The 14,707-nt window shown below is 40.1% G+C and overlaps 1 protein-coding gene across 26 annotated transcripts in view; it reads left to right on the top strand.

Annotated features, from left to right (window-relative positions):
• Positions 1–14,707, top strand: part of rims2a (regulating synaptic membrane exocytosis 2a) — a 253,884-nt gene that overhangs the window by 55,406 nt on the left and 183,771 nt on the right. The window contains exon 1 of one of the 26 annotated variants that reach the window (XM_057834873.1): positions 1,497–8,039. The exons of the other annotated variants lie outside the window; for them this stretch is intronic. The gene's annotated coding sequence lies outside the window, so the exon portion shown is untranslated. Of the gene's footprint in view, positions 1–1,496; positions 8,040–14,707 lie in introns of those variants that run through there. 26 annotated transcript variants of the gene reach the window in all.

Raw genomic sequence — 14,707 nt, forward strand, 5'->3', positions numbered from 1 at the left:
TGCTTTGATTGCCATACCCTACCATATTGTGGACAAGCCATTTAACTTTCAGTGAAACAGGGGGCAGTGGTGAATCTGCCCTTTTCCCTATCCGTCTACTCTTTCTCTCATTCACAGATGGCGACAACCATGCTGAAAGAGCGCTTGTTCTCAGAGGTGGATAGAGTAGCTAAAGATTTTACTCCAGTAAGAGTAGCGTTACTTCAAAATAATATCACTCGAATAAAAGTAGTCATCCAAAAATTGCACTGAAGTACAAGCAAAAGTATCCAGTGAAAAGAACACTCAAGTAATGAGTAACATTGCGACTAACCACTTATTTTTGTTTGATTTTTTTTTAAACAATATTATTTTTTTTTTCTCTCAGCACAAACTTATCTATATAAACTGTTGTGATAATGATGCTTTACAATAACACATTACATAACCACATTAAGTAAAAAAAAAAAAAAAAAAAAAAAAAAAAAAAAAAAAAAAAGAACTCCGGCGAGGGAAAAACAAGAAAAATTAAGCATTATTCGTTCAAAGAGCATGAGTGCCCTCTAATGGAGAATATAGTTCCTAGTTTGAATAGTGAAAAGTTCTATTGTAGTTACTATTATGAAATTAAAAGGATCATATCTCCGGTTTTGCGCAGTCAATCGGTGCCAAATAAAGACTTGAGAGAGAGGTTAAAATCTGTGCTTTTGAGTCATTTTGAGGACCACCTCTGGCTTTTATGACAGCTTGCAGTCTCTGAGGCATGGACTTGATGAGTATTCTTCATCAATTTGGTGCCAACTCTCTTTGATTGCAGTTGCCAGATCACCTTTGCAGGTCGGAGCCTTGCTGTGGACCATTTTTTTCCCATTTCCACCACAGGTTTTCAATAGGGTTGAGATCTGGACTATTTGCAGGCCATGACATTGACTGGACGCGTCCAATGCAGATTCTTGACTCTTGACACCTTGTCAAATGCAGATTCTTAACGCTTGACAAGGTAATGATGCTGGAACTTTGGTTTGGTGCTGTTCCAGTGAGATTTACAAAGATGACTACGTGAAGAAAACATCAAAATTCCCTCAGTCCTTGATGATATGGGGCTGCATGTCAGGGAAAGGCACTGGGGAGGTAGCTGTGGTTAAATCTTCAATAAATGCACAAGTTTACATTGAAATTTTAGACAGCTTTCTTATCCCTTCAATTGAAAATGTGTTTGTCATTTTCCAAGATGACAATGCATCATGCCACAGAGCTAAAACTTTTAAAGCATTCCTTGGAGAAAGACTCGTCCAGTCAATGTCATGGCCTGCAAATAGCCCAGATCTCAACCCTATTGAAAACCTGTGGTGGAAATGGGAAAAAAATGGTCCACAGCAAGGCTCCGACCTGCAAAGATGATCTGGCAACTGCAATCAAAGAGAGTTGGCACCAAATTGATGAAGAATACTCATCAAGTCCATGCCTTAAAGACTGCAAGCTGTCATAAAAGCCAGAGGTGGTACTACTAAATAACAGAGGTGTGTTTGGTTGTTATTTCTTTGTTTCTCATGATTCCATATGTTTTTCTCAGAATGGAGTGATTCCATATATATTTCCCTGCACTTGCTCTATAAAAGTAACATTTACTGACCACCATAATGTTTTTATTCATTTCTTTTAGTGTTTCTGAATGCTAAAGAGTTGGACTTTTGAACTAATTCATTATTTTTTCAAGCTTTTTATCTGAGGTTGTTCTACATGATAAAATGTCTGAGTGAGTGCTCGTTCGAGACTGGTGATTTCATACTTTTTGCTAGGGGTTGTAATGTGGCTCTGAAATCAGAAGGCTCCGTCAGTGAACACTCATCATTTTTTTTTTTTTTTACAAATTATAAACACATATGAATCAAGCTTGGAATACATACTTTCTGAAGAAAGAAGTCCTCAGAATGCCTGCATGTCCTGGTGGAGTTCACCACCAGTCTTCTCATGCTTTCTCTAATGTAGCTTCAAAAGAGCCTAAGGAGCCTGCAGTCTCCAGGGAGGAAGTCATTTGTGATTAAAGCAAAAATTGAAATCACTACATGTGCTTCTTACCCCCTTTTTTCTTTTATTGTACAACGGAACATTTAGTTGGTGTGGAATTTTAGATGAGCATAGAAATCCTGATCTTTTACAATAGTGTAGGAACACAAAGTCCAATCGAATGTTTGCAGGGATTCTAATTTTTATTTTTTTTAGATTTATCAGTACTTGATTTTGATTATTTAACATCAATAGCACATTTAAATTTCATTTCAAGTATTACGTCAATACAGTATATTTTATTGTCAAAAATCACGTAGTGTACCAATTTGTGTGATGAGCAATGTTGTCCCTTTCATGATAACCGGTTTGCTTAGTTTACAGTTGTGGTCTATAATTTTAAAGGACCATTGAGGACAGCTAGAAGTTAAACAAACATGATGTGCCCTATCTTCAGGCTTTCACATTTTAATTTCATATTTTATTGACATTTAAATCTGCAGCATGGTGGTTGAGTGTGTAGCACGTCTGCCTCGCAGCTCTGAGATCAAGGGCTTACACCATAGATTTAGTGCTGCAATGATTAATCGATTAAATCGAGTAATTGGATTAGAAAAAATCTTCTAATCACATTTTGCTGCTTTCAGTATTTGTTGCCTGGCACGGCCAGACTGTTGTCCCTGTATTTTCCAAACACTGTGAAAATAGTCTGGGACCCAGGCCATCAACGGCCTGTCGAGCAAGTACAAAATCATCCGTCCAATCAGATTTGTTTATTTGCGTGAGGTGTTCTTATTGAGCAACGTCACTCTTGAGCGCCGGAAGTCGTCTCCACAAAAACACAGATGGCGAACGGGAGAGTCGAGAATATGTTCCAATCCGCGGTAAATTCAGTTTTAAATTACCAAAAACACATCGACACAAGTCATTGACAACAGTCTGTCTCGCGCTAGCCATGTTGAATAACCTCTGCTCTCTTCGTGTGTTTACTTCCGCGCGCAAGTCCCTCATCGCTTTACTAACGTCACATCCTCCCGTCACTGATTGGTCCACTCCGCTGTCTGTTTGCTGTGGCTTGCTCCGCCCTGGAAATTTTATTCGCCGAATGGTGGCTCAATAGCGACTCAATAGCTGGGACAGCGATGAGTCTGGTGTACCAAGCTAAAGTAATTTAGGCTTTGTAATGGTTTGTTTTGAAAGTGTTTGCATGTAGTTTTATTGATTTGGGTGTCAAACTGAGATGACAAGGCGGACTCAGCTGGCAGTACCGGCAAACAACTTTTTTTTTTAGAAAACAAAAGTTCTTCCGCTGGCATGCGGGAATGAGGCAAAGATCAAACATAAAAAACTCCAAATGGAGGAAAAATCCAACACAACTAAGATCAAAAATTCAAACACAAAGCACTCCAAATGGAGGATAATACCTAGACAACTGTGATTACTAAAAAACAAGGCTGACGTGATCAACATGGGTTGTAAAACACTTCTGCATGAGATAAGGGAAACTCAGGCAATATATACACATGAGGTAATGGGCAACAGGTGGAAACATAGGCGATTAGGCGACATGAGCAAGGGCAGGTACAAAGACAAGAGGAGGGTGAAGCCTTCAGAATAAAACAGGAAATGACATGACATGACATTGGGTGGATACACCACCATGTAGTGGCAACAGTGAATATGACATAACTCATTTAACATGGCTGAATCCAGCTGCTCCCTGTTAAGACCAACATAAGGCAGGTTTTTGTTTGAGCTAAAATGTTGTTTTATGCATTCGTAATTTATAGTTATATTTAGCCATCTCTTTTGGGAATATGTGTTTGAACGATTTGTTAAGAGCATTGGAAAAAACAAAGATAAGCATTTAAGATAGTGGACTTTTGCCATGCAAGTTAGCCAATTTTTGTCTTGTACTTAGATCCTTATTCATTCATTATTATTTTTTTTTCATACCATTTCAGACTAAGATCAGGTATTTTAATTTATTTTTAAATGAAAGTGCATTTTTGCATAGTTTGAAGAAATGCTCTGGAATATTATTTTGTATTCGCATTTAACACTCTTTTGAAAGTGCAATCGAAGCACGCATTTGTTTTATCTTCTAAAATTTGTTCCTAATTCGATTACTCGATTATTCAAACTAACTCTAAGAGAGAGTAATCGATTACTAAAATAATCAATAGCTGCAGCCCTATTTGCAGGTTCTCCCCATATCTGCCTGGGTTTCCTCTGGGTACTCCGGTTTCCAATACCAAATCCCAAAAACATGCATGGTAGGTTACATACCAAATTTTTCTTTGGGTGTAAATGTGAAACCATGAAGAGTTGTTTGTCTCCTTATTCCCTGTGATTGGCTGGCAATGAGTTCGGGGTGTATCCCGCCTGGCGCCCTTCGCTGGGATAGGCTTCAGCACCCCGCAAGACTCATGAGGTTTAACTGGTACGGAAAAGGAATGAAAGAATGACAACAACAAAATTGAATGCGATTTTCACTTTTTAAGGGGCCAAGAATACTGTTATTTTTTTTCTAGAGGTGCTGTCTACACGCTAACTAGCTGTTTGGGAGGCATGCACGGAGAAAACCTTTCCTCACTCAAAATCATAAACGCAAACGACTGGAGTTCGCCAAGCGGTATTGGGGCTTCAACTGTGACCGTGTGCTTTGGTCAGATGAGACCAAGATTGAGCTTTTTGGCAACAAACACTCTAAGTGGGTCTGGCGTGCCACGAAAGATGTGCATGCTGAAAAGCACCTCATACCCACTGTGAAGTATGGGGGTGGGTCAGTGATGCTGTGGGGCTGTTTCGCTTCCAAAGGCCCTGGGAACCTTGTTAGGGTGCATGGCATCATGAATGCTTTGAAATACCAGGGCATTTTAAATCAAAATCTGTTGCCCTCTGCCCGAAAGCTGAAGATGGGTCATCACTGGGTCTTTCAGCAAGACAATGACCCTAAACATATGGCCAAATCTACACAAAAATGGTTCTCCAGACACAAAATCAAGCTCCTCCCATGGCCATCTCAGTCCCCAGAGCTTGTTTTGTTGGCAAAAGGGGGTTGTACAAAGTATTAATACCAGGGGTGCTAATAATTGTGACACACATTATTTGATGTCAAATATTTTTTTCTTTATGTGGGATTTTTCCCCCACTGCATGAATGCACTTGTATTGAAGGTTGGATTTTTCTCTTTTTTTCCATTAAGGTCCCATAATATTTGAATAAAAACAATATTAGAAGCTAAAAAACACATCTTAACCAGGGGTGCCAATAATTATGGAGGACACTGTATGTGGTGTACAAATAGCCATTTGTCGCAATGTAGTAACCATGAGTTCCCAAAGGCGAGAAAAAGAGGTGGACTACACAGACAATGAGTAAAGTTCTTTTCAGGGGTGCCAATAATTATGAAGGGCACTGTAAAAAAAGCAGGCTGGAGTTTGTGAAAACTTACCTGAGAAAGCCAAAAATGTTTTGAAAGAATGTTCTCTGGTCAGATGAGACAAAAGTAGAGCTTTTTGGGAAAAGGCATCAACAGAGAGTTTACAGGAAAAAAAAAAAACAAAAAAACGAGGCCTTCAAAGATAAGAACGCGGTCCCCACACTCAAACATGGTGGAGGTTCCCTGATGTTTTGCGGTTGCTTTGCTGCCCCTGGCACTCAACTGCTGGACTGTGTGCATGAAGTCTGAAGACTACCAACAATTTTTGCAGCATAATGTAGGGCCCAGTGTGAGAAAGCTGTGTCTCCATCAGAGACACATGAGAGAAATCACTGGAAACTTCTTAAGTGGCCAGCAATGAGTCCAGACCTGAATCCCATAGAACACCTATGGAGAGATCTGAAAATGGCAGTTTGGAGAAGCCAACCTTCAAATCTCATATACCTGGAGCAATTTGCCAAAGCGTTTGTTCGCAGTTATTTTGTCTAAAGGTTGTGCTACCAAGTATTGGGCTGAGGGTGCCAATACTTTTGTCCGGCCTATTTTTTGAGTTTTGTGTAAAATGATAATAATTTGATTTTTTTTTCATTCTCTTTTGTATTTTTTCATTGCAAGCAAAATAAATGAAGATATTACTACCAGAGCATTTTTAATTGCAATCATTTTCTGGGAGAAATTGAGCATTATCTGACAGAATTGCAGTGGTGTCAATAATTTTTAAAAGTCATAAAAGTCTTGAACCCACGGACATCGCTGGTGATGCTTTTACAAGGCATCTACAGTAGCTGCATTATATTTTTAGAAGCATTAGCATTAATATGAGCAGCTAACATTTCCTAAAAGACATCAGTATTCATCCTGTCACTTTTGTCAGCAGTCACATTGTCAATTCATACAAGGAATGGGTTCAACTGGCAGCCAACATTTGTATGCCATTGAACCACTGGTTAGCCTATTGTCCTTTGGTAATGCCTCCTGCATTTCATTTGATATTCTTGATGTTAGGGCAGATGATTTTTGCTATGTTGTTATCAAAATCCAACATACATTTACAATAGAGTACCTTTACTTGGAAGTCCTTCCAGTTAAAATGGTTTGAACTAGTGCTGCAACGATTAATCGATTAACTCGAGTATTTGATTAGAAAAAAAATATCCGAATTAAATTTTGTTGCTTTGAGTATTCGTTTAATTAAAAAGGCGTTGTAATGTTTATTTTGAAAGTGTTTGCATTTAGTTTTATTGATTAGGGTGGATACACTGCCCTGTGGTCTGCCTCTTTTCACATGGCTGAATGCAACTGCTCCCTGTTAGGACCAACGTAAGCTAAATTTTTGTTTGAGCTAATGTTTTTTAATGCATTCATAATTTAGTTTATAGGTATGTTTAGCCGTTTTTTTGTGGTAATATGTGTCTGAACCATTTGTTTAAGAGCATTGTAAAAAAAAAAAACAGGGATTTTATAGCATTTAAGCTAGCGGACTTTTTCTATGTAAATTAGCCAATTGGTCTTTTGTTGTACATCGATCCTCATTTAAAAAAAAAAAAAAAAAATACCGTTTGAGGCTCAGCTCAGGTATTTTAATTTTTCATGTTCCTTATCCGATAACTCGATTATTCGAACTAACTATTTCATCGATTACTGAAATATTCGATAGCTGCAGCCCTAGTTTGAACGTCAATTACTGTCAATGGCAGCCAAGGAAGCGAAAGCAAACATTTTATCAGGTATCACAAAACTTAGTTTGTCTTCAGTATCATAGCTAATAAATATGAGCAGTTATATAGTTTGTTATCGTGACAGGGATTAAGATTTAAAGAAAGCCTAGTTGCAAATAAATTGTTGCAAAAATCATATATTCATAGAACCATGTGAATAAGAATTGCTCTGAGATTGGAGCTTTTTCAATCCTATTCTGGGAGAGAAATGGAATTGAACATTATTATTGTTACCGCACGGGCATGAACACGGGACCGTTCCTGTAACGTCACATCATATTTTTGTCTCCGTGACTTCATCCTCTTGCAGTTAAGTGAGGACAAAATTCACTGCTATGCCAGTGCCGACAAGAGTGGTCACAGCGCACAACGAATGACAAAGTGTGCTTAATGGGAACAGAGACATTTTCAGTCAGCTTTCGGTGCTACCGCGTCGCTCTGTCTTAAGGCTGGATCGAGGGGGTTGCCGCATATAAATGAATCTGTGATGTAAACGGCAGGCTGACCGAGTCATGGATTAACTAATGCAGCGGTGGTGGGATGCATAACATCATTAGGCGAGTTGTTGTTCGATTCACATGCTTCTCTAGAGTGATTCTTATGGATCGGCTGGAGCTGGAAATCTGTGTTTTTCAGTCAAACCCCCTCAGTGTTTGGATTCTGACATCACACTGATGACAGAAACTAGGGCAGAGACTGCGTTGTTGCCGGAGCGGATGTCGTCGGTCGAGTCTCCGATGTAACCTTCACATTGCTCTCAGCAGCTGGTGTCTGGACGTGGAGCTGTCCGTGGTTCTGAAGGTCGGAGTAGCTGTTTTGTTTGTCAGGAGAGCTGCAGACAGCCCGTCTTTCAGAGTGATTGAATTGTGTTTCTCTAAGCGGCACAATGGGTAAGCTGGCGAGTGTTACTATTTGAATATTTTATGCTCTGAATTCAATTTACTGCTTACATGCATAGTTTCATGCACCCATTTGAAACCGCGAGTTCATGTGTTAATGTCTTGTTAGAACCCTTACAACATCTTAACCTGTTTATAACACATTAAGAAAACAGATGCTGATCAGGTTTGTGGGGACCACATACACTATTCACATGTACAATAATGGTGCAAATGTATTCCCCATCTCATTCCCGTGTCTCTTGAGTTTCTAACAGGAACATAAATATTCATGAAGTCTATTATTATTGCTGGTGCACACACTAAAATTAGAAGCTCATTAAAATGTAATTCACCACGTGCAGCCAGCATTGGAACATGTGAATGTAGCAGCTTGCCTTTTTTTTCATCATCTAAACATGCAGTGCATCACGCTCAAATGTCATGTAGATTTTGTGCTGTTTAAAGTGTTCCAGAAGCCTAATTTCACTGACAGGGCAAAAAAACAACCACACAAATTAATATTATTATTGTTTGTTTTAAGATAGGTATACTCTGTTACAAAATTGCTCTGGGAGTCTGTATACAATGTTACTCCTTTAAATTCATTATTCATTGGCTGAACAAGCACTATAAAGAGACTGCAGTTCCCCCAGCTGTGGCAATAATTTCCTCTGGAGTGTATTACCCACTATCCTTATTGATGATTGCAGCTCAATTTGGGCACGGTCCAGCCCGGGTTGTTCTGAGAAGGGCTTCACTCCCTGCACAATGAGTCTTTTAATGAGTCGTTCAGCTCACCTCAGTGCAGGTGAAGGAGAGATACAGCAAGGCAATATGATACCTATGACAGCTCATTTGATGCCCCATTAATATTGCAGCATATGGCATCTCCACTCTTTACCTCATTTCTTTGTTTCTTAAATATTTTTACTAAGATGACTGACTTCAGATATTTCCCTCACTATTTGATGATGCCATACTGGAGAATGTTAGCAACTCTTCACTTCTTAATTAGATTAATACAGCACTGATAATAACTGTATTGTCCATCGCCTCATTCCTAAATAGAATATATGCAAACTACTGATATGTGTCAGATGAAATATATACAATACATATGAGTGTATGTATATTTTCAAAATAAATGCTAATGATTTGAATTAACACTGTAACTGGTTCTTAATTTGAGCACAGAACCTGTAGCAATACTGCTGATTCACTCTCAGCTCTCTCAAATAGTGTTGTAGTGCAGTTTATTAGCCACAAGGAGTAGCTCGCTGCTCTGCACAGCTTCTTGCATTGAAAATGTTTATGTTTGCAATTGTTACATATCTACATTAACCTAACTTGGTTTTAGTGATATTATGGCATAAGATGCAAATGGATGTCAATCTTCTCTAACACTTTTGTAGGGTGTACAGTATACTGTATATAGTGGTGGTTATGTGTGGTAGTGCTTGGTTTTTAGCTTTCTATTTTTAGCAGCAGGTTCAATGACTATGAAATGTGCAAACACAAGGAGAAATGGCCCTGCCTGAGGGCTGCAGCCCCCAACCCCCTTCCTGCACTCAGCCATGAAGAGTTAAGATGAAGGGGAGTGTGTGTGCGTTTCCGCATGTGTGTATGTGTGAGTTCATATACGTATGTACTGTATGTATACAGTCAGGTCCATTAGTGTCGGGGCAGTGATGTCATTACCATACACTTTCTTTGGAACACTACCAAAGAGAATTTGCTAACTTAATATGTTATTTAAGCGGTGCTTTGAGGTGTCATGACAAAAATATTGTTTGAACAGTTTGGGATCCGAACATTATTTGCCATCCACATTTTGAAAGGTTCAAATGAGGCTACAGAAACAAATATGTTGTTAACACCTGGGTTTATTAAGGTTGGATGCATTTGGACAGGATTGAGACTTTCTTTCACATTCATTTTTGAATACAATAACTTGTTGTCCAGCAGGGATTATACATCCATGCATCCATTTTTTATCCTGCTTGTCCTTGTTAGGTTTGCAAGTGACTATCACAAAGGTATATCCTAGATAGGTTGCTGCTCAATCACAGTGCACATATACTGTAGCTAAAGAATCAATAACAACTAAAGACTATTTCAAGTATTCAATTGACTGAGCATTGTTATTTTGGAATGTGGGAACAAAGATTTTTCTTTCCTGTTGCACCGATACCATTTTTAGCCCCGATACCGATACCTGGCTGAGCAGTCTCGGCCGATCCCGATACCATACCGATACCACTTCGTTTGAAATATATACTAGTATATAAAGTGGGGCAAATAAGTCTTTAGTCAATTATTAATTGTGCCAGTTCTCCCACTTGAAAATATTAGAGAGGCCTGTAATTGTCAACATGGGTAAACCTCAACCATGAGACAGAATGTGGAAAAAAAAAACAGAAAATCAAATTATTTAATTTTTAAAGAATTTATTTGCAAATCATGGTGGAAAATCAGTATTTGGTCAATACCAAAAGTTCATCTCAATACTTTGTTATGTACCCTTTGTTGGCAATAACGGAGGCCAAACATTTTCTGTAACTCTTCACAAGCTTTTCACACACTGTTGCTCGTATTTTGGCCCATTCCTCCATGCAGATCTCCTCTAGAGCAGTGATGTTTTGGGGCTGTCGTTGGGCAACACGGACTTTCAACTCCCTCCACAGATTTTCTATGGGGTTGAGATCTGGAGACCGGCTAGGCCACTCCAGGACTTTGAAATACTTCTTACGAAGCCACCCCATTGTTGCCCTGGCTGTGTATTTGGTATCATTGTCATGCTGAAAGACCCAGCCACGTCTCATCTTCAATGCCCTTGCTGATGGAAGGAGATTTTCACTCAAAATCTCTCGATACATGGCCCCATTCATTCTTTCCTTTACACAGATCAGTCTTCTGGGTCCTTTTGCAGAAAAACAGCCCCAAAGCATGATGTTCCCACCCCCATGCTTCAAAGTGGGAATGGTGTTCTTTGGATGCAATTCAGTATTCTTTCTCCTCCAAACACGAGAACCTGTGTTTCTACCAAAAAGTTCTATTTTGGTTTCATCTGACCATAACACATTCTCCCAGTCCTCTTCTGGATCATCCAAATGCTCTGTAGCGAACCGCAGACGGGCCTGGACGTGTACTGGCTTCAGCAGGGGGAAACGTCTGGCAGTGCAGGATTTGAGTCCCTGGCGGCGCATTGTATTACTGATAGTAGCCTTTGTTACTGTGGTCCCAGCTCTCTGTAGGTCATTCACTAGGTCCCCCCGTGTGGTTCTGGGATTTTTGCTCACCGTCGTTGTTATCAGTTTGACGCCACGGGGTGAGATCTTGCATGGAGCCCCAATTCCAGGGAGATTATCAGTGGTCATGTATGTGTTCCATTTTCTAATAATTGCTCCCACATTTGATTTCTTTACACCAAGCGTTTTACCTATTGCAGATTCAGTCTTCCCAGCCTGGTGCAGGTCTACAATTTTGTCTCTGGTGTTCTTCGACAGCTCTTTGTTCTTGGCCATAGTGGAGTTTGGAGTGTGACTGACTGAGATTGTGGACAGTTGTCTTTTATACTGATAATGAGTCAAAACAGGTGCCATTAATACAGGTAATGATTGGAGCCTCGTTATAAGCTCAATCTTGGTCTCACACAAAAATACACACGGTCCCAGGCTTCAACTGGGACCGTGTGCTTTGGTCAGTTGAGACCAAGATTGAGCTTTTTCGCAACAAACACTCTAAGTGGGTCTGGCGTGCCACGAAAGATGCACATGCTGAAAAGCACCTCATACCCACTGTGAAGTATGGGGGTGGGTCAGTGATGCTGTGGGGCTGTTTCACTTCCAAAGGCCCTGGGAACCTTGTTATGCTTTGAAATACCAGGACATTTTAAATCAAAATCTGTTGCCCTCTGCCCGAAAGCTGAAGATGGGTCATCACTGGGTCTTCCAGCAAGACAAGGACCCTAAACATATGGTCAAATCTACACAGAAATGGTTCACCAGACACAAAATCAAGCTCCTCCCACGGCCATCTCAGTCCCCAGACCTTGTTTTGTTGGCAAAAGGGGGTTGTATGAAGTATTAACACCAGGGGTGCTAATAATTGTGACACACATTATTTGATGTCAAATGTTTTTTTCTTTATGTGGGATTTTTTTCCCACCCCAGACCGCCGACATTTTCCTCTCCTAGCTTGTTTGTTTTTCTTCCATATGAAAAAAGCTGCTCCGGCATTGGTTAAGAGCGGCCTATTGGCCTGCTCTCATTGGTCTACAGCAGGTCAATAGCGATAGCTTCTTGGCATTCAAAGTGATCACGTGTGATCACCCAACAAATAAGTGTAGTGAGCATCATGAGAAAGAAGGCTGCGGTCAAGTGATAATACTGGACCGGTAAATGGTATCGGCGCTCTATTTGTAGGTACTCGCCGATACCAATACCACACTTTTAGTGCTGGATTTCCACCACCGGTTACTATTTATGCATTAATACAGTGACTGTGATTTGTTGGCAAACAATTGAGGGTGCACCCTCTTGCCTAAAGTCAGTTGGGATAGCCTCCAACCCACCTGCAATCATAATGAGTAAAAGTGATGCAGAGACTGTGTGTTTAGGTCAAAACATATTTTTCAGAAGGAATACATCTTTCAGTTTACTGTATACTTTAATTACATAATGGGTTTTCAGGAGTTAAATGCAATATGTGGTCATAAATACGTTTGTTAGGCAGTGTATGAGGAAGGACAACTATATTTGAGTGATCCAGTTAAACATGAGAGGTGATACTAGCATCACAAATAATGGTAAGATTAAAACTTCGGCATTTTCAGCTCTACTAAAAGTGCTGAAAAACAATTTTACTTCTTCAATCACTGCACCTCAACAAGCTAAAAGTGTTTTTAGACAGGCTGCTTCATTTGAGTTAATGTTCTCCCTTAGACTCTTCAGTTTGCACGTACTTTGCAAAAAGTATTATTTGGTACCTCGACAAAGAAAGCAGTCGCGGTGACTCGTGGGTGTTAGCCAATGACTACCGTTTGACTGAAGAGCTCTCACCATGACCTCGGTTAAAGATACAGTCATGGCCTCACTGACTACACTCCAGTGGGACACATAAAGCTCAATTTGTAGCCTCTCAGCTTCCATTGTGTGTCAGTACAGTTATAACCCATCTGTAACTTTGATAGCTGGTCATAAATGCCTCATGTGTCAATATCACATAGGCGGTACATGATGTCTGCAAATGTGCAAGTGTCTGAATTGAAAATATAACTAATAGTTCATTGTAGATAGCCGCATTAAACAAGGAGCCTCGTCCTCGTTTGTGTCAACTTGAGGTTAGACAGCTGTTGACTTTTTATCTGCACATAATTGTCAGTGCCAATAATTTTAGTGTTTAACTCCATAACACTGTTTCTCAAATTATTTTACACCAAGATCCACCCAACAAAATACTTGGCTCTTCAAGTACACGCATCATGGCCATCATTAAAATACTGAAGAATAAAAGGCTGAAAGGTTCAATAAATGAACATTACCATAACTCTAGATAATGAAGCATAGGTTTCATTTGATATTATTGTGCTTAAATATGGTAAAAGAAATAACTCACTCTTCACCTTATTCTAAACCAATCAGAAATCTTACCCCGTAAATGGAATAACACACACTATACCGTGTCCTGTATTGTTTATATACCAGCATACAGTACATGGCGATTACAGAAATCCTCTGGGAAGACCACTGCACATTACATACAGATGCTATCTGGTTGCTGGTGCAAAGTCAGCTTCAAAACATGGGTAGCTCTGATAGCGAGAGAGGCAGCATTCAAGTCCGGCTCGCACTAATAACTGTAATGCACTGACTCAGCACTGAGACTTTTAAGACGGGTGCTTTGGTAGCCAGCGCGTGTGTGTGGATGTGTGCTTGTGGGTGCCTATGTGTTTACGTGTAGAAGAGGGGTGAGCTCTAGCTGTTGGTTAGCCCACTGGCTGTCTGGCCTCTCATTCGTTTGCCTTTCCCCATGTCTTCACAAAACCACTTCAAAATAAGTTACAAGGTACTGGCCTGTATGTTTGTGTGTGCGTGTGTGTCTGCATAGTGATCAGGACTGCTGTCTGCTCTTGGATTTGTGACGCTAATGTGGTGAGCTGGCTGCTGCAGCTGCAAAGTAGAGCAGATGAAGGCACGGCATCACAGAGCAGGGAAAGACCTCCATCTCTTGACTTTGAGCGCTTAGCAAAACAAACACGTTTCTATTTCCCATTTGTCATAGTAAATAACATTAAGTCCAATAGCATCACATGCCACTACTGCACTCAGCAGACAATTTATTAGGTACGCCTTGCTAGTACTGAGTTGGACACCCCTTTTGCCTTTAGAACTGCCTTAATGTGTTGTGGCATAGATTGTACAAGTTACATCCATGATGCAAATCTCCAGTTCCACCACATTCCAAAGGTATTCTATTGGGATACTTGGATTGAAATCTGGTGACCTCGGAGGCCTACACCATCACACCAACACGGGCAGACTGAACCATTGATACAACACAGGATAGGTCCATGCGTTCATGTGATTGACGCCAAATCTCACCCAACCATCCTACAGCAGAAATCAAGACTCATCAGTCCAGGCAACGGTTTCCCAATCTTCTATTGTTCAATTTTA

The sequence above is a fragment of the Corythoichthys intestinalis genome, chromosome 4 (genome assembly GCF_030265065.1).
Source record: "Corythoichthys intestinalis isolate RoL2023-P3 chromosome 4, ASM3026506v1, whole genome shotgun sequence".
NCBI lineage: Eukaryota > Metazoa > Chordata > Actinopteri > Syngnathiformes > Syngnathidae > Corythoichthys > Corythoichthys intestinalis.